General features: G+C 44.5%; 1 protein-coding gene and 1 pseudogene across 1 annotated transcript in view; both read right to left on the minus strand.

Annotated features, from left to right (window-relative positions):
* Positions 1–24,119, minus strand: part of PPHLN1 (periphilin 1) — a 219,392-nt gene that overhangs the window by 148,581 nt on the left and 46,692 nt on the right. The window lies entirely within an intron of this gene.
* LOC105553098 lies at positions 21,289–23,495 on the minus strand (annotated as a pseudogene).

Consider the following 24,119-nt stretch of genomic DNA (forward strand, 5'->3'; position numbering starts at 1 on the left):
CTCTATCGCCAGGCTGGAGTGCAGTGGTACAATCTCAGCTCACTACAACCTCCAACTCCCTGGTTCAAGGGATTCTCCTGCCTCAGCCTCCCAAGTAGCAAGGATTATAGGCATGTGCCACCATGCCCAGCTAATTTTTGTATTTTTGTATTTTTAGCCACTGTACCCCACCTGCAGTTGCCTCCTAAGTACTCTGCATAGAGCTGCCAGAGTGATCCTTTTAAAAGTAAGACAGGCCAGGCACGATGGCTCATGCCTGTAATCCCAGCACTTTGGGAGGCTGAGGTGGGTGGATTACCTGAGGTCAGGAGTTCAAGACCAGCCTGGCCAATGTGACGAAACCCCATCTCTACTAAAAAAATATAAAACTTAACTGGGTGTGGTGGTGGGTGCCTGTAATTCCAGCTACTGGGGAGGCTGAGGCAGAAGAATCGCTTGAACCTGGGAGGCAGAGGTTGCAGTGAGCTGAGATCACGCCATTTCACTCCAGCTTGGACAACAACAGCAAAACACTATCTCAAAAAAGGTAAGACAGACGTAACCCTCCGCTCAAAGTCTCCCCTGGCTTTTCATCTTCCTCAGAGTTAAAGCTAAAGTTTCAACAATGACCTAGATACATAAGGTCCCAAAAGAAGGGCTCTGTGTCTCTCATCTCATCACCTACAATTCACCTCCTAGGTTAGTTTACTGTAGCCACTCTGGCCTCCTTACTGTCTCTCACATTCAACAGGCAGGCACCCACCTGAGAACCTTTGCAATAGATACTCTGTCAGTTTGAGCATTCTTCCTCCTGGTTTGTTTTCCTCCCTCCCTTCCTCCTTCCCTCCTCCCTCACTCCTTCACTCCTCCTTCCCTCCTTCCCTCCTCCCTCACTCCTTCACTCCTCCTTCCCTCCTTCCCTCCTCCCTTCCTCCTTCACTCCTCCTTCCCTCCTTCCCTCCTCCCTTCCTCCTTCTTTCCTCCTTCTTTCCTCCTTCTTTCCTCCTTTCTTCCTTCCTCCTTCCTCCTTCCTTCCCCACCATGCCCCACTATCCTGTACCCATAAAAACCCCAAACCCCAGAATCGGATGAGGAGATGACAGGACAACCAGATGAACAGCAGAACGACATGGCAGAGAAAGAGAAGAGAAGGAACATCTGAATGACAAGAGGAGTTCTGCTGGGGGTGGTTGGACAGGAGTTCAGCAGCTGGACAGCCAAACTCCAGTGGGAGATCATTGTCCCACTCCATCCCCACTTCTGGCTCCCCATCCATCCCACTGAGAGCCACCTCCACTGCTCAATAAAACCCCTGCATTCATGTGTGACCTGATTCTTCTGGGATGCTGGACAAGAGCCTGGGATATAGAGAGCTGTCACACTGGCCCTGTGCCCTTGCAGAAAGGCAGAGGATCCACTGAGCTGGTTAACACTGAAGTTGTCCACGGACCGCAAGGCCAAAAGGGCACACTGTAACACACACCCACTTGGGCTCCTGCACCTGTCTGTGTGCTCCCTTTCCTATAAGGGGTTTAGCCATGGCAGTGACTGAACAGATGAGCCACACCCCTGTCGCATGTCCTGTGAGGGGGGTCAGATAATTCTCCAGTTTCATCTGGGGGCTTGTCCAGGATACAACTGAAGAATGGTGAGCTAAAATGTGATACTAGGCTGGCCACAGTGGCTCACACCTTTAATCCCAGCACTTTGGGAGCCTAGGCGGGCGGATCACGAGGTCAGGAGATTGAGCCTAGGTGGGCGGATCACGAGGTCAGGAGATTGAAACCCCATCTCTACCAAAAATACAAAAAAATTAGCCAGGCTTGATGGCGGATGCCTATAGTCGCAGCTACTCCAGAGGCGGAGGTAAGAGAATGGCGCGAACCTGGGAGGCGGAGCTTGCAGTGAGGCGAGATCGCACCACTGCACTCCAGCCTGGGGCACAGAGCGAGACTCTGTCTCCAAAAAAAAAAAAAAAAAAAAAAAGTGAAACTGTCAGATCTGCCTCTTTTCCAAGACCCTGCCACCCCTGTCTTTCCTGCTCTGTTTCCCTCCACGGAGGTCTAGTTGCCTAGTTGACACATGGGACTGGAGTAAAGCTCTAGGGCAACCGAAGGCATTTTTGCTGGAAGATCCCAAGACTGAACTCCAGTGGCCAGGACTTCCAGACTTCACTTGGTATCTTTTCTTCTCTCACAGTTTGAAATGGCTCTTATCTCTTCCTTTATAATGTTAAGGTTTTGCTACAGACTGCAGCAATGATATTAAATAGAATGAGTGTTTGACTCAGTCATCAAAGGTGCAATTCAGAACAATGTGGTTTCCATTTATTCTTAGAGTTGCCATCCTCACCCTTACCCCGACAGCCACAGGCGCATGCGGCACACACCTCCTCTCCTTACCCACTCCCCTCCTGGCTCAGACGTGTGGCATGTCCACAGCATGCAAAAGCCGTACCCGACCGCCCGGAGAAAACCATGGCTGCCACGGGGACCCTGCGCGGCCCTACGCGGCGGACTGGCTGTTGCTTCCCACCCACTGAACCAACACCAACTTTTCCTCCCCTGGCCAAGGAGTTCAGCCCTGTCGGAACCAGGGGAAGGATACACTTATGAAAGGAATCCATTTGCACTGAGCAAGGGGTTCTTCTCGTAGGACCTCCCCTTTGCGTCCCTTAAGCTGTTTTTTCTGTTTTTCTTTTTCTAAATAAGGGTGTTCTGTGGCCAGCACTCTGCTTATGATAGGGAAAATAACAGAGGAGTGGCCCTGCTGGCTGATAACTGCAAATTCGGCAGGGCTCATTTGAGACTTAATCTAAACAGATACAGACAGCCCCTGCAATACTTTTTTTTTTTTGTCTCAAACTTGATTCCAAGTTTCAGGCTGAAGCCCTAGAAAGGAAAACCAGGTCTGCTGGATCCAAAGCCAGGCAATAGGCACAATGTAAATGGACAAGACCAATTCCTGCCAACTAAACCCCCCACCTCATGGAAAGAGGTCATGCTCCATGGCACAAATGAGGCCCAGGGAGCCCAAAGGTTGCCAGCAGTAGGGAGGAGGGAGGCATAGGTGAGTGTGGATAAATCCTATTCTCTGGGCCTTTCCTGCCTCATGGGTGCATGCCACGTTGGCACCCATGGGTGGCACCTGCCAAGGTCACTGAGACTTGGGGATAAGACAGAAGAAAACAGGGGGACACTCATTTTCCCTCTCACACCCCAAGTTGTCACTGAAAGAAGGAAGGGAAATGAAGGACACCTCTATTCTCTGTCTTTCAGAATGGGCAACCAGCTCTCTTCACCACCCCCAGCTTATACTCCTCAGGAGCGTATCCTGAACCACTGAGGCTGCTTTGACACTCAGAATCCGGAGGGAAAATGCCTTATAGCCCACTGCACAAAGGTTTGGCCAAATTGGGAAGGACTGGCTTGGCCTCAGGAAGGAACTACTCATTTCAATGCCATCCGGCAGTTGGAGCTTTTCTGTAGATGTGAGGACAGATGGTCTGAGGTCCCATAGAAACAGGCAGGACAATCCAGACCTTTGCTGACAGTGTAGGATTGATCCAGCCCTCCTGTTTTGCCATCTCAGGAAAAGCTGCAAGGGGCAAGCCCAGGGAACTAAAGAATCCCAGAGGCACCCCCAGCAGAGAAGCCAGCTCTCTCTGGCCCTGCTCCTCCAGGTCCATCCCAACCTCCCTATCCAGCTTCAGCCTCTCACTTGTCCCCTCCTACAAAATCCTCACACTAGACAAGCCTCAGTCTCACTCTTGCCCCTCCAACAGACACCTGGTGAATCTGGCCCCAGTAAGATCCAGGTCCCCTTCTCTCTACAGGACTTAAGGCAAGTTAAGGGGGATCTTGGTAAGTTTTCAGATGACCCTAACAGATATATAGAGGCTTTCCAGAATTTTACCCAAGTATTTGAACTGTCCTGGAGAGACATTATGTTACTCTTGAACCAGACACTGATGGACACTGAGAAGCAAGCTGCTCTGCAAGTGGCAGAGAGATTTGGGGATGAGCTTTGTATCACATACAGTGTCAGGGAAGGGGAGAACTTTATCCAACTGTAAGAGAAGCAATACCAATGGGTGACCCTAAATGGGACCCCAGTGACAAGTTGACAAGTACAGATAGTACTTTAGAGAACCTCCTGAAAGTAGCCATTTCGGTTCTTTTATACCAGAGATAGGGAGGCCCAGGAGAGAGAGAGGAAACACAGGAAAGAGACAGAGGCTTTAATGGCCACCAGACAAGCCCACAAAGTCCAGAATTCCCAGGGTACACCTGTTAACTGCTAGAAGTGTGGCAAGCCATGGCATTTCAAGAAGGATTGCCCAGGCAGCATGAGGAAGCCATCTCAACCCTGACAGTATTTTCAAGAAGTTGTCAGAAGCATAGCTGTTTCCTTTTAATACCGCCTGGATTTCTGGAAACTCAAAAAAGTTCTAAATGAACATTAGACTATTAGGAAAGACCACAGAATGGTTGTATGGGTACTTGAGGTATAGTTTCTACTGAATACGTATCACTTTTGCACCATCATAAAGTCAAAACATTGTTAAGTTGAACCATCGTAAATTGGTGACCATGTGTAGTTAAATAAGCTGGAGCAGACTTATCAGCTTGGTTCACAACCTAATCTTTGTCTCATTCCCCAAGGAAAAAAATGGAAAAATACTATGCTAAATGCTGTTCATAGTGACAAATAATTCAAATTACAAAGGCAGAAGTGTGGTCAGGATATATAGAAGTTGCACGATCACTGTTCTATATTCAGGTTGTAGTTATGGGGAAAAGTCTGTATACTAAGTTTCCACATGGAGAAAACATACAATTAGAAGCAGAGTGTTACTAACTTTATAGGCAGAATATGAGGTTTGAGATTCAAGCCAAGTGCAAAGAAACTGATCATATCCAGAGGGGAAACGGTTCTGGATCCAAACTAGAGGGATGAGGTCACACAGTAATATAAGCCTGGACTAATACACCTGTCCACTGCTCTCTTAGTAGTTTAATAGGTTGAACAGATTAATCCTAGTGAGTGTAAATTACTCCTTAGAACAGAACATGTTTCAGGAAATGTCATCTGATGTATTTGTTTGTTTGAGACAGGGTCTGTCTCTGTCACCCTGGCTGGAGTGCCGTGGCATGATCACAGCTCACTGTAGCCTTGGATACCTGGGCTCAGGTGATCCTCCCACCTCACCCTCCTGAGTAGCTGAGATTATAGATGCATGCTACTATGCCCAGCTTCTTTTTTAATTTTTTGTAAAGACAGGGTCCCACTTCATTGCCCAGGCTGGTCTCAAACTCCTGGCCTCAAGCAATGCTCCCGCCTTGGTTTCCCAAAATGTTGGGTTTACAGGCGTGAGCCACTGCACACAGCCTTATGCGTATTTTATTTTATTGGTATTTATTTATATATGTATTATTTATTTATTTTTTAGATGGAGTCTCGCTCTGTCACCCAGGCTGGAGTGCAGTGGTATGATCTCTGCTCACTGCAGCCTCCACCTCCTGAGTTCAGGCGATTCTCATGCCCCAGTCTCCGGAGTGGCTAGGATTACAGGCATGAGCCACCATGCCTGGCTAATTTTGGTATTTTTAGTGGAGATGGGGTCTTGCCATGTTGTCCAGGTTGGTCTTGAGCTCCTGACCTCAGGTGATTAGCCCGCCTCAGTCTCCCAAAGTGCTGGGATTACAAGCATGAGCCACCGCACCCAGCCTATTTATTTATTTTTTTTTAGACAGCGTTTCACTCTTGTTGCCCAGGCTGGAGTGCAATGGTGCGATCTCAGCTCACTGCAACCTCTGCCTTCTGGATTCAAGCAATTCTCATGCCTCAGCCTCCAGAGTAACTGGGGTTATAGGCGCCTGCCACCACTCCCGGCTAATTTTTTGTATTTTTAGTTTCACCATGTTGGCCAGGCGGGTCTTGAATTCCTGACCTCAGATGATCAGCCCACTTTGGCCTCCCAAAGTGCTGGGATTACAGGCATGAACCACTGTCCCTGGCCATATATTTTAAAAAGAAGTAATGAGGATCCTTTAAAAATGTTTTATCACTTATTCTCTTTATCTCTAATAATACTGAAAATAAGAATTCAGAGGTTTCTTCTAAATTAGGGCTTTGTATGTGTGAAAACTACTTACCAGATGACTACAAGATGACTCAGAAATACAAATACACATACAGAGCGCATGCACACACACACACACACACACACACACACACCACAGAGAGAGAGAGACAGAGACAGAGAGAGAGAGAGAGAGAGAGAGAGAGAGAGAGAGAGATACACAGAATTTCCATATGACTCAGGGCCTCTTGCAGACAGACCCTAGCAGAAAAGCAACCAGCAAAGAAATGTGGTTTGCAGAATCCCGGAACCAACATCACAAAACAGGTCTAAAGGTGAAAGACAATAGCTTAATAACCAGCATGCTTTAATCCCTATACTTTTTGCTATCCACTGAATGTTTCTGTCCCCCACCCCAAAATTCATACGTTGAAGCCCCCACCCAGTGTGATGGTATTTGAGGTGGGGGAGGTGATTAGGGTTAGATGAGGTTATGAGGATAAAGCCCCCATGACAAGGTTTGTACCCTTAGAAGGAACCTGCGCTTGCTCTCTCTGTCTCCACTACGTGCGGATATAGTAAGAAGGCAGCTGTCTGTGAACCACTGGGAGGGCCCTTACCATGTTGGCACCCTCATCTCAGACTTCCAGCCACCAGAACTGTGAGAAACAAATATTTGTTGTTTAAGCCACCCAGTCTATGAGTTTTTTTGTTTTGTTTTGTTTTGTTTGTTTTTTCTGAGATGGAGTCTTGCTCTGTCCCCCAGGCTGGAGTGCAGTGGCATGATCTTAGCTCACTGCAACCTTCACCTCCCGGGTTCAAGCGATTCTCCTGCCTCAGCCTTCTGAGTAGCTGGGATTACAGGTGCGCGCCACCACACCTGGCTAATTTTTGTATTTTTAGTAGAGTCAAGGTTTCACCATGTTGGCCAGGCTGGTCTCAGACTCCTGACCTTGTGATCCACTCCTGACCTTGTGATCCGCCTGCCTCGGCCTCCCAAAGTGATGGGATTACAGGCGTGAGCCACTGTGCCTGGCCCAGTCTATGGTATTTTATTACAGAATTCTGTCTGGCACTATGACAGCATTTTTTTTTTTTTGGTGGGGTTGGGGGGGGTGCTTGTTTTACTGCTCTCACTAGAGCCACCACAACACTAAACAGAAGTAGCAATAGGTAACTTTGTCTTACTGCTGAGATTAAAAGGAAAGGTTTCACCATTTCACCATTAACTATGTTGCTTACTGTTCATTTTTGGGTGGTTATGAAGATTCCTGGGCTGGGCATGGTGGCTCACACCTTTAATCTCAGTACTTTAGGAGGCCGAAGTGGGTTGATCGCTTGAGCCCAGGAGTTCGATGGAGGTCAGCCTGGGGAACATAGCAAGACCCTGTCTCTACTAAAAAATAAAAAAGTAATCAGGCATGGTGGCACACGTCTGTAGTTCCAGCTACTCAGGAGGCTGAGGCAGGAAGATCCCTCAAGCCCAGAAGTTCAAGGCTATAGTGAGCTATGATCACTCCACTGCACTCCAGCCTGGTGACACCAGTGACAGACCCTGTCGCAAAAAAAAAAAGAAAAAAAAGAAAGAAATTTCCCTTACATTCCTAGTTTTCTAAGAAATGTTAAGTTTTATCAACTAATGGATACTGAATAGCATCATATGCTATTTTTGTGCCTCTGTTGAAAGGATCCTATACTCTTTTATTCTGATAATGTGTGAATTACACTGCATTCCTTGAATAAATCCCACTTGGTCATGATGTAATGTTATGGATTGAATGTGCACCTGCAAAATTTATTCTTATGTTCGAGGCCAGCCTGGGGAACATACAAGACCCTGTCTCTACTAGAAAATAAAAATAAAAATAAATTAGGCACGGTGGTACACACCTGTAGTTTGTTAATATTATCATTATTAGTATATGTACAAACCCTAATCTTCAAGGCAGCTGTATTTGGAAATGGGGCCTCTTAGGAAGTAGTAAAGGGTAAATGAGGTCATAAGGATGGGTAGGGGTAATCCCATAATATTAGAGTCCTTATAAGACGAGATATCACAGGCCGGGCACAGTGGCTCACGCCTGTAATCCGAGCACTTTGGGAGGCCGAGGCAGGTGGATCACCTGAGGTCAGGAGTTGGAGACCAGCCTGGCCAATATGGAGAAACCCCATCTCTACTAAAAATACAAAAATTAGCCAGGCATGGTGGCAGGTGCCTGTAATCCCAGCTACTCAGGAGGCTGAAACAGGAGAATCGCTTGAACCCGGGAGGTGGAGGTTGCAGTGAGCTGAGATCTTGCCATTGCACTCCAGCCTGGGGGACAAGAGCGAGACTTCCTCTCAAAAAAAAAAAAAGAAGAGACATCATCTCTCTTGTGCTTTCTGTCTTCCCACATGCTTGCTCTCAGAGAAGAGGCCATGTGAGGATAAAGCCTCCATCTACAAACCAGGAAGAAAGTTCTCACCAAAAACCAAACCCTGCTGGAACATTTCCCTTGAACTTTGTAGCCTCCAGAACTGTGAGAAAATAAATTTCTGTTTTTTAAGCCACAGAGTCTCTCTGGTATTTTGCTATGGCAGCCTGAGCAGACTAATATAATGTATTATCTTATTTATGTCTTGCTGGGTTTGGTTTGTGAATATTTTGTTTAGGCGGGTGGATCGCCTGAGGTCGGTAGTTTGAGACCACCTGGCCAACATGGCAAAACCCCATCTCTACTAAAAATAACAAAAATATGCTGGGCGTGATAGAAGGCACCTGTAATCCCAGCGACTCAGGAGGCTGAGGCAGGAGAATCGCTTGAACCCAGGAGGCAGAAGCTGCAGTGAGCTGAGGTCACGCCATTGCACTCTAGCCTGGGCAACAAGAGCGAAACTCCATCTAAAAAAAAAAAAATTTCTTCACCTACTTTCTGAAAGGATTTTAGTTTCTCATAATAGTCTTGCCATTTTCATTTCTCATTATATTCTTGCTGAGTTTTGGTGTCAAGGTTATTACATTGGTCTTATATCCTGTAATACAGATTTTTTTTTAATTGGCATTATTTCTTTCTTAAATGTTGCATGAAAGTATACAGGACTTGACTTGAAGCTTTTTTCTGTGGCAATTAATTATGGGCTTAATTTGTTTAACAGCTATAAGGTTATTTTGATTATCTAGTTTTCTTTTCTTTCTTTCTTTTTTTTTCTTAGACAGAGTCTTGCTACAGTGCAGTGGCACGAACATGGCTCATGGCAGCCATGACCTCCCGAATTGAAGTGATCCTCCCACCTCAGCCACCCTAGTAGATGGGACTACAGGCATGTGCCACCACACAGAGAGATGGGATCTCATCATGTTGCCCAAACTGGTCTTGAATTCCTGGGCTTAAGCAATCAGCCTGCCTCAGTCTCCCAAAGTGTTGTGATTACAGGGGTGACCCACCATGCCTCGCCTGATTATCTAGTTTTCTTGTATCATAGTAGATAAGTTATATTTTTCTAGGAATTTGATCATTTTTTCTAACATTCCAAAATTGTTAGTATAAAATTGTTCATAATTGCCTCAGCGACTTTTTTAAAAGCTTAGAACAAATGGTTATTTGTGTCTTCTCTTCGTTTTTATTTATCAGTTTCACCAGAAGTTTATCAATTGAATTTTAGCTGTGTCGATCTTTTCAACTCTATGGGTTTTTTTACTTTGTTAATTTCTACTCTTATCTGCATTTTTTCCTACTCTGACCTTTTGGGGTTTATTTTGTCGTATTTTTCCCTAACTTCCTGAAATGAATGAATAGATTCATTTCCTGTTTCATAATATACACATTCAGCTTAGAAATTAACTTCTAACTACTCTTTAGCTGCATCACACAGGCTTTTAATAAGCTATATTTTTATTATCATTCAGTTCAAAATATTATTTAATTTCCACTGTGATTTCTTCTTTGATCTATGAGCTACTTGGTAATGTATTTCTAAATTTCCAAACATATTAATATTTTCTATTATCTTGTATAATAAATTGCTAGATTAGGTTAATTTTGGTCAGAAAATGTACTATACATCACTTCAATCCTTTGAAATGTGTTTAGGCACTACTGAGCCACAAATAGTCAGCTTTTATAAATGATCTTTTTATCTTTGAAAAAAATGTGACGGCTGAGTGTGGTGGCTCATGCCTGTAATCCCAGCACTTTGGGAGGCAGAGGCGGATGGATCATTTGAGGTCAGGAGTTCAAGACCAGCCTGGCCAACGTGGTGAAACCCCGTCTCTACTAAAAATACAAAAATTAGCTGGACGTGGTGGCCAGCACCTGTAGTCCCAGCTACTCAGGAGGCTGAGGCAGGAGAATCACTTGAACCTGGGAGACAGAGGCTGCAGTGAGCCCAGATCATGCCACTGCACTCCAGCCTGGGCAACAGAGTGAGACTCCATCTCAAAAAAAAAAAAAAGAAAGAAAAAGAAAAAATGTGAATTCCACAAGCAATTAAAGCAAGTAATAAAAGCAAGTTTGTTAATTATACTTTTTGAATCTAGGAACTGATTTTCTGTTCTGTTTATCAATTACTGAGAAAGGAGTATTAAGATCTTCCATTATGATTAAGGATTTGTCTATTTATTCTTATGGTTCTGTCCACATTTGTTATATATTTTGTTAAGGCCATGTTACTAGTCACCATAGAAATTCAGAATTTTTTTATACCTTCCTGTAAATTGAACCTTTTTATCATTATAAAGTGCTCCTCTTTATAATGGTAGTTACTTTCGCTTAACAGCTGGAACAGCTTCTTTCGGTCAGCCATTTTGTAGTATATATTTTTCCATATTTTTACTTTCAATCCTTCTGTATTATTATGTTTCAGCTATGCCTCTTGTATGCAAAATACATCTGGGTATTTTTTTAATTGGGTCTGAAATTTTCTGTCTTTAATTAGAACATTTTAGTCTATGTACCTGTCTAGGTCCAATCAAGAGTCAGGGACCACGATGGTAATTTGAAGAGGAAGTATAATATAAAGAAGTATTAAATAAAATGGGCGACAGAGCCGACCCTGTCCCAAAATAATAATACTATTAAATGTTATTTAATGGTACTAAATAAAGTTGAGGTAATAGGGATTGATTAGTAAGAAGCAAAGATAATTCTAATAAATATAGCAGGTAAAAGGAATAACCACGGCCAGGTTCCGTGGCTCACTCCTGTAATCCCAGCACTTTGGGAGGCTGAGGCAGGCGGATCACTTCAGGTCAGGAGTTCAAGACCAGCCTGGCCAACACGCGTCATTGCACTACACCCTAGGCAAAAGAGCGAGACTCTGACTCAAAGAAAAAAAAAAAGGAACAGCCACTACTCTAGACCCCGAGGTAGAACGTCCAAGGAAAAGTAAAATTCACACCCCTGCCACTCCAGGGCAAAGAGATCATGACCATGGCTCACCAGATGGCAAAAAAAAAAAAAAAAAAAAAAAAAAAGCAAGTCTCTCTGGTACCAGATGAGTGGAACTTTCTAGAAATCCACCCTCTGTAACTTACCAGAATTCCTCACACCAGGGTGCCAGGGAAAGGGAAAGCTGTTTACAGGAGGCATTTGACATGAGCCATTCTGCCTCAAAGGCACACACGAAAGACGACTCTGCCTGCCACGGTACACTGCGGGAACCTGGCGCCGGAGAAGCGGCCACGGCATCACTCTGGGGACGTCATGTATGCCGCAGAAGCTGGATGCTAGGAACGGGCGCATGCTGCAGGAGCCTCAGGATGGAGTGTAGCAGCCCCAGGAAGTAAAAACGTTTTCTTTTGGCAATGTCTGTCTAGCGCCCTCTACTGATAGTTTCTGTGCCGTCTGACAAGAGAAAACTTAAAAGGCCCAGAATCATTTTCCCAGAGCAGAAAACAGGGTGAATTTGGAGCTGAGAGACCATAGATAAATAACACACAGTCCATTTATATTTTAACATTATTACTAATATATTTGATCTTAAATCTATGTGTTTTGTATTTGTCCTACTTGTTTTATGTTCCTTTTTGTCCCCGTTCTTGCCTTTTTTTTTTTTTTTTTTTTTTTTTTTTGATACAGAGTCTCGCTCTGTCGCCCAGGCTGGAGTGCAGTGGTGTGATCTTAGCTAATTGTATCTTCTTCCTCCCAGGTTCAAGCGACTCTTCTCCTGCCTCAGCCTGCCAAGTAGCTGGGACTACAGGTGCCTGCCACCACACCCGGCTAATTTTTCTATTTTTAGTAGAGATGGGGTTTCACTGTGGATGGTCTCCATCTCCTAACCTCGCGATCTGCCCACCTTGGCCTCCCAAAGTTTTGGGATTACAAGCATGAGCCACCGCACCTGGCCGTCTTTTTAAAAAAACTTATTTTTGTAGGCTGGACTCGGTGGCTCACGCCTGTAAACCCAGCACTTCGGGAGGTGGAAGCAGGTGGATTACCTGAGCTCAAGAGTTCAAGACCAGTCTGGGCAACGTGACAAAACCTTGTCTCTACAAAAAATACAAAAATTAGCCGGTTGTGATGGTGTACAACGGCAGTTACAGCAACTTGGGAGGCTGAGGTGGGAAGATCGCTTAAGCCTAGGAGATGGAGATTGCAGTGAGCAGAGATCAGCCACAACACTCCAGCCTGGGCAACAGAGTTAGACCCTGTCTCAAAAATAGTAGAAGTAAATAAATATAAAACAAAAATTACTTTTGTAATTCTATTTCCGTTCCTCTATTAGTCTGGAAAATATGCATTATTTTGCTTCTGTTTTAGATATTATCCTCTAGAGTATAGAATAATTATTTTCCTTAAAAATTTTTAACAGCCTTATTGATTTTGTGTGTTTGTTTTGAGACAGGGTCTTGCTCTGTCGCCCAGGTAGGAATGCAGTGGCACAATCTTGGTCCACTGCAGCCTGGAACTCCCAGGCTCAAGCCATCCTCCCAAGTGGCTGGGACTACAGGCCTGTGCCAGCACGCCTGGCTACTTATTTAAAATTTTCTGCAGAGAGGAGGTCTCCCTATGTTGCCCAGGCTTCTCTTGAACTCCTGGACTCAACGGATCCTTCTGTCTTGGGCTCCAAAAGTGGTGGGATTACGGGTGTGAGACACTGTGCTGGGTATTAACAGCTTTATTGAAGTAAAATATACATATCATAAAATTCACTCATTTTGGCGGGTGTGGTGTAGTGTAAAATGGTGTGATCACTTTACAAAACCGTTTTGCAGTTTCTTAAAATATCAAACATAGATAGATTTATCTATTTTATCAAATTTTGATATCAAATCTAGATTTATCTTTGACCCAGCAGATTTACTGCTACATATTTACCCCCAAAATAAAAATGTATGTCCACCCAGAGTCTTGTACATAAATGGTCATAGAAACATTATTCATAGTGGCTGAAAAAGTGGAAGCAATCCAAATATGATTTTTTCACAACTCTGTAAAATTACTAAGAAATTATTCAATTGTACAGTTAAGATGAGTGAATTTTTCTTTTCTTTCTTTCTTTTTTTTTTTTTGCTGGAGTCTTGCTCTGTTACCAGACTGCAATCGTGCAATGGCACGATCTCGGCTCACTGCAACGTCCTGCTCACTGCAATGTCCGACTCCCTGATTCAAGTGATTTTCCTGCCTCAGCCTTCCGAGTAGCTGGGATTACAGGCACGCGCCACCATGCCCAGCTAATTTTTGTATTATTAGCAGAGACGGGGTTTCACGATGTTGGCCAGGAAGTTCTCGATCTCCTGACCTTGTGATCTGCCCGCCTTGTCCTCCCAAAGTGCTGGGATTACAGGCGTGAGCCACCACGCCCAGCCTATTTGTCTTCTTATCACTGAGGTGTAAGAGTTCTTTATATATTCTGGTTATGAGTCCCTTCTTAGTTATATGATTTACAAATATTTCTCCAGATTTGTGGCTTTTCACTTCCTTACTGTGTCCTTTGAAGGACGAAAGTTTTTAATTTTGAAGTTCAGTTTATTAATATTTTTATCTTATTATTTGTGCTTTTGATGTTTTGCCTTAACTCAAGCCCATGAAAATTTACTTCTATGTTTTCTTTTTTTTTTACTTCTATATTTTCTTGCAGAATTTTCATAGTTCTAGCTCTTACATTTATGTTTATGATCCATTTTGAGTTTATTTATTTATTTATTTTGAGACAGGGTCTCACTCTGTTACCCAGGAGTGCAGTGGAGCAATCTCGGCTCACTGCAACCTCTGCCTCGTAGGCTCAAGCCATTCTCCCACCTCAGTCTCCCAAGTAGCTGGGACTACAGGTGGGTGCCACCAAGCCCAGCTAATTTTTTTGTGTTTTCAGTAGAGATGGGGTTTCACCATTTGGCCAGGCTGGTCACGAACTCCTGACCTCAGGTGATCCTCCCACCTCAGCCTTTCAAAGGCCTGGGATTACAGGCGTGAGCTATTGCGCCCGACCATTTTGAATTTATTTTTGTGAATGGTATGAGGCAAAGGTCTAAATTCATTGTCTTGCATGTGGGTATCCAATTGTTCCAGCATCATTTGCTGATTAAAAACTATCCTATTCTGCGGGGCGCGGTGGCTCACTCCTGTAATCCCAGCACTTTGGGAGGCAGAGGTGGGCGGATCACCTGAGGCCTGCAGTTCGAGACCAGCTTGGCAAACATGGTGAAAACTCCGACTCTACTAATAATACAAAAATTACCCCGGTGTGGTAGCAGATGCCTCTAATCCCAGCTATTCAGGAGGCTGAGGCAGGAGAATTGCTTGAACCCAGGAGGGGTTCAGTGGAGGGGTTCAGAATTGCTGGAACCCAGAGGTTGCAGTGAGCCGAGATCACGCCACTGCACCACTCCAGCCTGGGAAACAGAGCTAGACTCTGTCTCAAACAAACAAACAAAAACAAAACAAAACAAAAAAACAACTATCATTTCCCTTATTGAATCACCTCAGCACTTTTGTTGAAAATCAATTTACAGTAAGTATAAGGGCTTCTATCTGGACTTGAAAAATGACATATTATATTCTAATGGTAATTAGTACTTTATTTACCTTTTATTTTATTTGTTTGGTTGGTTTTGGTTTTTGGGGGTTTTTTTGTTTGAGACTCCATGTCTTGCTCTGTCGCCCAGGCTGGAGTGCAGTGGCACAATCTCAGCTCACCGCAACTTTTGCCTCCTGGGTTCAAGTGATTCTCCTGCCTCAGCTTCCCTAGTGGCTGGGATTACAGGCATGCAGTCACCATTCCCGGCTAATTTTGTATTTTTAGTAGAGACAGGGTTCCTCCATGTTGCTCAGGCTGGTCTTGAACTGACCTCAGGTGATCTGCCCACTCGGCCTCCCAAACCTGCCTTGTTTATACGCTAGTGTTATCATGGATTTCCATTTCTGCATATTGTTTCTTGTAAGTCCAATAAATGAGGAAAGAAATTTGTATCATTGTTTTATATAGTCCATGTTTATATTTAGATCTACCCATACATTTACCACTTTTGTGCTCTTCATACCTTCTTGCACCTGGGAACTTTCTATCTAGGATCATTTTCTTTTTTGCCTACAGAATATCCTTTAGTACTTCCTTTAATTTGGGTCTGCTGGTGATAGACTATGTTAATTTTTGTTTGTGTAAAACATTCTTGAAGAATATTTTCACTGGTCATAAAATGTTATATTGACAATTATTACTATTATTATTATTATTAGTTCATTGAAAAAATTATTTCATTCTTTTCTGGTTTCTATCATTTTTAAAAATTTTTTTTTCTTTTTTGAGACAGAGTCTGGCTCTGCTGCCCAAGCTGGAGTGCAGTGATATGATCTCCACTCACTGCAACCTCTGCCTCCTGGGTTCAAGCAATTCGCCTGCCTCAGCCTCCCCAGTAGCTAGGACTACAGGCACCCACCACCATGCCTGGCTAATGTTTTGTATTTTTAGTAGAGACAGGAATTTTACCATGTTGGCCAGGCTGGTCTCGAACTCCTCACTTTAAGTGATCTGCCTGCCAATGTGCTGACACTACAGGCATGAGCTACCACACCCAGACCAAAAAAAAAATTTTTTTTTTTAATCTTTGGGATGTTATATTCTGGGAGCTCAGCCTTCAACTTTGTCAAAAATTCCATGAAACTCATGCACTGCCTAATTTTGATTATAATGATGTTCATTTCTAGAGAGTTTTTTTTTTTTTTTTATATTTGCAGTTGATTAAGGATAGCTGCAAACTCTTTGTCACTCTTCCAGTTGAGAGATGGGGTCCAACTGCTCCATGAACCTGGGCTGACTTTAGTGATTTGCTTGACCAATGGAATGCATTGGAAATGATGTTCTGTGATTTCCGAGGCTAGATCATAAAAAGTTTTATGATTTCTACCTGAGCTTTTTGAAATGCTTGTTGTGGAAATTCCAGCACTCAAGACGCTCTCTTTGGGATCCCAGCCATCTTGCTATAAAAGGCAAGAAACATGTAGGCACTTAAAAGTTCTAGCTGAGCTCCCAGCAGCCAGCCAACACTACTACGTGAAGCCATGCAAATGAATTATTTTGTATATCTAATCCATTTACATTGTCAGATAACTGTCACCCCAGCAGACAATTCCAAGGTTTGTAGTCAGACAGGAGAGCAGATTAGGGTCAGTACTGGGTTGTACTCAGTGCTTTTCTTTCTACTCTGTTCTATGCCATCATTTTCCCATCTCATTTTTTTTTTCTTATTAATCCCCAGAGTTTTGGAAATCCCATTTTTCTACCCCTTTTGCTGCTTTTTTTTTTTTTTTAAAGACAGGATCTTGCTTTGTCACCCAGGCTGGAGTGTAGTGACACAATCATAGCTCACTGCAGCCTCTACCTCTCAGGCTCAAGTGATTCTCCCACCTCAGCCTCCCAGGTAGCTGGGACTACACGTGCATGCCACCACACCTAGCTAATGTTTTCATTTTTTCTAGACATGGGGGTCTTGCTATGTTTCTCAGGCTGGTCTCAATCTCCTGGGCTAAGGCAATCCTCCCGCCTTGGTCTCTCAAAGTCCTGGGATTATAGGCATAAACCACTGCACCCAGCAAGCTGCCACTCTTATTCTTCTCTCTCTGGACATGAAAAAATCCGTTTTAAACTCTAAAGAGAGGATAAGAAATGGGGCTGAATGCATATTAATACAGTTGGAATTAATGAGAGAAAACAATGTATGCAGGATGGAAAAAAGACCATGTTTTAAGACTAAAATTTATGAAGTTATCCTGCAGAGTTAATAATAAATCACCACTCATGCCCATAATTCCAGCACTTTGGGAGGCCAAGGCAGAAGGATTTCTTGAGGACAAGTGTTCAAGATCAGCCTGGGCAATATATTGAGACCCCATCTCTACAAAAGATAAAAACATTAGCCAGATGTGGTGGTGAGTGCCTGTAGTTCCAGCTACTCTGGAGGCTAAGGCAGGAGGATCTCTTAAGCATAGGAGTTTGAGATTACAATGAGCTATGATCACACCACTGCACTCCAGCTTGAATGACAGAGTGAGACTCTGTCTCTTAAAAGTTTTTTTTTCAGAATGATTAATAACTTATGCAAGTCTGGAAAAATAATTATGCCCATTATACTGCTATAGTTTTTTGGAAATTATTTGTCTTACCAAATATAAAAGTATATGGAAATCCTGGTGTTGGAGAGGATGATCAATACCTCTTTTAGCCTAACACTGTAATATTTTAGTATTTGTTTTTCAGGGAAACGTTATTTGACCCATTGCTTAAAGTAATAAATCAGTGAGATACAATGATAAGCAGTACTTTATGAATTATGTATAACATCTTAAGTTTATTATTTTTGTTTTCTATGCTTAATGGGCATTAATTATACATTACTGAATATTCACTAAATGTTAATCATGCATTGGGTATTTTTCAGAAATTTTATTTTGTTGATTAGGAAATATAACATCGTTCCTTCAAATTTTGGGTGGTTAAATTATAAAACAATATGCCCTTTGTTTACTTTCATATAACTACATATTAAGCCATTATTTTCCATATAAGCCATTATTTCCATATTATTGCTACTTACAACACATATCCTACATTGAATGCTTACAGTGTGCCAAGAACCATTCTCAGCACTTTATTTTTTTTCTTGTTAGCTGGATATATTTCTTTTTCTTTTTCTTTTTGTGACAGAACACTGTTTGCAGTAGAGGAAACTGGCATTGCAGTCTGGTGGTATAATGGCTTGTTCACATAAACCAGGACACGTTCATCTTTTAGCACAAAAAGCCCTAATGGCGTATATCCTATTAAAATTCAGGACATCTCCAATATTCTCTCTCTCTGTTTTTCTTTGTCATCTTTTCTTTTTTTTAAATAAACATTGTCAAGGTTTGTCCAAAAGAATGCCATGTAGGTTCTTGGCTAGCGGAAGACAATTCAGAACAGCTGTTGCACATTTGGACTGTCACCTTCTCCAGGCTGGCAGTTGATATCTTTTTTTTTTTTCAACTCATTTTTATTAAAAAAATTTTAAAAGTGCTCCAACTATCAGTTTTGCAAAATCTCTAAGGGAAACACAAGAGTAAGGTGCTGAGGTAAAAAACAACTGAGGTAACTTTTTTTCTGTGTGTTTTTCTTGTTAAAAAAAAATCTGTAAATTTACTGCTACAATAAACATATGTGTGCATGTGTCTTTATAGCAGCATGATTTATAATCCTTTGGATATATACCCAGTAATGGTATGGCTGGATCAAATGGTATTTCTAGTTCTAGATCCTTGAGGAATCACCACACTGTCTTCCACAATGGCTGAACTAGTTTACAGTCCCACCAACAGTGTAAAAATGTTCCTATTTCTCCACATCCTCTCCAGCACCTGTTGTTTCCTGACTTTTTAATGATCGCCATTCTAACTGGTGTGAGACGGTATCTCATTGTGGTTTTGATTTGCATTTCTCTGATGGTGAGTGATGATGAGCATTTTTTCATGTGTCTGTTGGCTGCATAAATGTCTTCTTTTGAGAAGTGTCTGTGCATATCCTTTGCCCACTTTTTGATGGAGTTGTTTGTTTTCTGCTTGTAAATTTGTTTGAGTTCTTTGTAGATTCTGTATATTAGCCCTTTGTCAGATGAGTAGAGGGCAAAAATTTTCTCCCATTCTGTAGGTTGCCTGTTCACTCTGATGGTAGTTTCTTTTGCTGTGCAGAAGCTCTTTAGTTTAATTAGATCCCATTTGTCAATTTTGGCTTTTGTTGCCATTGCTTTTGTGTTTTAGACATGAAGTCCTTGCCCATGCCTATGTCCTGAATGGTATTGCCTAGGTTTTCTTCTAGGGTTTTTATGGTTTTAGGTCTAACATTTAAGTCTTTGATCAATCTTGAATTTATTTTTGTATAAGGTGTAAGGAAGGGATCCAGTTTATTGCAGCACTATTCACAATAGCAATGACTTGGAACAAACCCAAATGTCCATCATTGATGGAGAAATGTGGCACATACACAAGAAAGTGTGGCACATACACACCATGGAATACTATGCAGCCATAAAAAAGGATGAATTCATGTCCTTTGTAGGGACATGGATGAAGCTGGAAACCATCATTCTCAGCAAACTATCACAAGAACAGAAAACCAAACACTGCATGTTCTCACTCATAGGTGGGAATTGAACAATGAGAACACTTGGTCACAGGAAGGGGAACATCACACACCAGGGCCTGTTGTGAGGTGGAGGGAGTGGGGAGGGATAGCATTAGGAGATATACCTACTGTAAATGACGAGTTAATGGGTGCAGCACACCAACATGGCGCATGTATACATATATAACAAACCTGCACGTTGTGCACATGTACCCTAGAACTTAAAGTATAATAATTAAAAAAAATCTGTAAATTTAATGCCCTGGGCCAACAACCTTGTATAAATTTCTACTTTCCTCCACGTTTTTTTTTAAAGAAAGAAGTCATTTTGCTGAATATTGATGGTTTATACACCAAAATGCAAAAGACAAAATACATTCTTTCATTGTGGAATTTTTCTTTGTTTTGTTGATTGGTTGGTTTGATGGGTTCCTGTTTTCCTCTTCCAAAACGCTAGGACAAGTACCATTGACTCTTGTTCTTTTGAGTAACCAAGTGTAAGTTGAGGCTCGTTTGTGCATTTTGGTTTTGTTCCTTTTGTGTGATATGATACTCAGAGCACTGCTTTGCCTGGCAGGGGGTGTGATGGGGGTGGGTAGGGGGGTGAGGGGGGTGCATAGATATGGGATTGAGATTGAGGGATAAGGGAGTGGAAAAGAATGGAGATGGAGAAGAAGGAGAGGGGAGGGATAAACAGAGAGAGACAGAGAATTATATAGCAGTATACAAAAAACCAGTTTAAAACCTGTGAAGCACGCCTGTAATGCCAGCATTTTGGGAGGCCGAGGCGGGGGGATCACGAGGTCCGGAGATCAAGAGCATCCTGGCTAACACGGTGAAACCCTGTCTCTACTAAACACGCACACACACACACACACACACACACACACACAAAGCCGGGCATGGTGGCAGGCGCCTGTAGTCCCTGCTACTAGGGAGACTGAGGCAGGAGAATGGCGCGAACCCAGGAGGCGGAGCTTGTAGTGAGCCGAGATCGCGCCACTGCACTCCAGCCTGGGAGACAGAGCGAGACTCCGTTTAAAAAACAAACAAACAAACAACCAAAAAACAAAAAAACCCTGTGAGAAATGGGTGTATGAGCTAGACACTCAGGAGGAGTGACAGAGATTCCCCTTCAAGGAGACGGCGGTATCCCTTCTGTTGATGTACACAGTTGATCCAGAACTGCTGTGAGTGTCCTTTCGACGAGATTTCCCTCTGGGTGAATTTTGTGTGGGTGGCCTCGAAGCTCTCTACACCGTGAGACCTTACAAAGACTTTATTCTTTAAAGTCTAGAAAAGCCTGCTTTGTCTTTAAAAAGAAAAAAAAAGTAATAAATGGGCCCGGCGCGGTGGCTCAAGCCTGTAATCCCAGCACTTTGGGAGGCCGAGACGGGCGGATCACGAGGTCAGGAGACGGAGACCATCCTGGCTAACACGGTGAAACCCCGTCTCTACTAAAAAAAAATACGAAAAACTAGGCGGGCGCCTGTAGTCCCAGCTACTCCGGAGGCTGAGGCAGCGTAAACCCGAGAGGCGGAGTTTGCAGTGAGCTGAGATCTGGCCACTGCACTCCAGCCCGGGCGACAGAGCGAGTCTCCGTCTCAAAAATAAATAAATAAATAAATAAAATTAAAAAAGTAATAAATGACTAAAAATTGGAGTTAGTTGAGTTATTTGATATATTATTTCTAAAATATATGACCACTGCAGGCACCCTGTGTAACCCGGAGGACACATGTCTTAACATCTTCCCCTTCTAATATGTATACACATGTACAGAGACTATTTGCCACAAAAAAGGGCGTGCATTTTGCTTGGCTTTGAACACGTTCACCTTTGTTAGTTCAACTAAAAGGGATAGCGTCGTGGGAGTTAAGGAGAGATCCGAGTGGATGGTGAAGTGGATGGTGAAGCCTGCAGAAGCCCTGCGGAGCTGGAGGCGGCCCGGTGGTTCTGGCAAACCTGACTGACCTTCCCCAACCCTCCTCGGCCCCTGGGATTGTCAGGGCCTCTGCAGAGTCCCTGGCCGCCTCCGCAGACTTCTCATTCCTCAGATGGTCTTTGGTTTGCTCTTGATCTGGCTGGCTGTGTTTGGTCCCATTCTGTCAGGTGTTGGAAGGGCTCCATTCATCCGTTGTTTTGCTGGTGCCTGTGGGAGCCTCGCTGCGCTGTGAGGCGACTCCCTGAGGGTATTTCTGCTCCTGCTGCTTCACCTGTTGTACAGTTCCCCTGATCTTGCGCTGTGCAGTCTGGCACAGAAGTGCCCGATAATTCTGATGATCACTTCCTCCTTTTCATCTGGCCTTTGGTCCGGAGGCAAGATGACTTCTGCACTGGTTAAGTTCTGCAGTTCCCTCACGGTCTTGCCACCTTTGCCAATCACCCGGCCAGCTGTGGAAGAGGGCACTCTGACATGGGCTTCCAGCTTCACTTCTTCCTTGGGGTTAAAAAAGTTTTCTTCTTTCACTTTCCCAAAGATCCATCCCTCGCCCTGAACTGGGCTTCCGGTGGCCCGGTGATGATGACGATCCTTTCGCTGACGTCTGGGCCTTCCACAGGGGCGAACTTGATGGAGGCTCCAGCGAATCTCGCCAGCTGTTTGATGTGTGCCCCTTTCTTCCCGATGATGGTGCCCACACTTTGGGTTGGGATGAAGAGATTCACAATCTCCTGCTCGGGATAAGAGTGATGATGCGGGAACGGGCCAAACTGGTGAGGAGGGTACAGGTGGAGAAGTATCCGGAGTGGGTATTAACAGCCAGCATATCATTTTCGAAGGCCTCACGCAACTGCTTCACAATCTCTATCTCAGCACTGGCACAGGCCTCAAATGTGCCCTTCACAGTGACGGTTCCGGGTTGTATATGCTCAAATCCTGCAAAGATGAGATTGTTATCTTGGTCCCTGTTTCATGTTCCTTTTTCTTCCAATTTCAGCCTTCTTTTCCAATCAGTCTTCCAACAAAGCCATTGTGGGCCGAGATTTTCTTCAGCTAGTTTGGCCTCATCTGCCTCTTTCTGCATGATTTCAAGAATCACACGGCATGCTTCAGAAGTCTCCTCTGGGGTGGCATGGATGGTGACAGGCTTCTCTGCAGCTCCAGAGCTCTCTTTTCTATAGATGTCTACCTGGGACTGGGTCTGCTTAGTGATGTTCTTTATGGTCAAGCCCTCCTTTCCGATGACGGCACCAACAAACTTTGTGGGGACCAGGATCCGCAGCGGGAAATCGATCTGTCTGGCCTGAGAAGAGCCCCCAGGGGCGTGGCCTTGCTCCCAGGAAGAGAGGTCCCCAGGCTTGGCTCGCTGAGGCGGCGAAGGGGAGCTCACCTCTTCATCCGGGATGTAGGAAATCTTGAAGGAGTAGTTCTCAAACTGATGCCTGCTTAGCTTCTCCATGGCTATTTTTGCTTCTTCTCTTGTTGCAAATGTGACGTTGACAATGGCGGTTTCTGTGTCTGTGTTGACTTGTTCCACATACTCCACCGTCCCATATTGAGCCAAAAGTCCATCCAACACCTCCCACTTCAGGAGAGGAGGGATATTTCGAATCTGAATGTTCCTGCTCCTTAGCTTTTTAGAGACTGAATAATCAACTTCCATGATTTTCCCATGCAATTACACTTGAGCCGAGAGAGTCTCGATGGCGCGGATGGCCCAGGTCTGGTCCGGGTAGTCTACGAAGGCGTAGCCGGACTTGAGCAGGACCTGTCCCGCCAGGGACAGCTTCCTGTCCCCAAAGAGCTGCAGGAGGTCGTCGGCGGTGACGGCGGGGTCGGGTTCCCGATGAAAAGCTTGTTCGTCATCCGTCTCTTCCCCCAGAGCCCGCGGCTCCTCCGGCCCGGTACCTGGCGCTCCTCGCCCCCTCCGCTGCGGCACGCACACCTCCTCCTCCTCCGCCCCGCCCCGCCACTACCGCCAATCAGCGCTCACCACCCCGCCCGTTCCCGCCCACTACCAAGCACTGCCAATGAGCGCCTACCGCCCCGCCCAAGAGAGCCCCGCCTCCACCGATACCTCCAATCATCAGCGTCGCCCTGCGGCTCCAGGTGCTCATCCCTCCTCCTCTTTCTACTCCTTCCTACGAGTACCAACTCCGTGCAGCCCCGCCCCCACGCGGGTCCCCCCACGGCCCCGCCCACAGCATTGCCCGCCAATCAGCGCCCGCAACTGCCGCATGCCTAATGAGCACCGGCCCGGGACAGCTCCCGGCTCCGGAGGGCTGTGTAGCGGCTCAGGAGCCGCGCAGTTGCGGGCATTCCTGTCACGCAACTTCGGCCCGGCTGCTCTTTCTTCCAGCTTGGGGCCGTCATTATGTTTTCCTTCCTTAAAACATCCCTATGCACACTTTGTCATCATGTTTTGCTCTGCTGAACCAAACTTTAATTGTTGATCAGCAAATGCTTCTAGAAAACCCAAGCAAAACCGCAGCGGCCAGCGAGCGAGGCACCCCCGCCTGCCAGCGGATACTGCAGCCCCGCCCAGAG

This window comes from Mandrillus leucophaeus, unplaced genomic scaffold, assembly GCF_000951045.1.
Source record: "Mandrillus leucophaeus isolate KB7577 unplaced genomic scaffold, Mleu.le_1.0 Scaffold580, whole genome shotgun sequence".
NCBI classification, from domain to species: Eukaryota; Metazoa; Chordata; class Mammalia; order Primates; family Cercopithecidae; genus Mandrillus; species Mandrillus leucophaeus.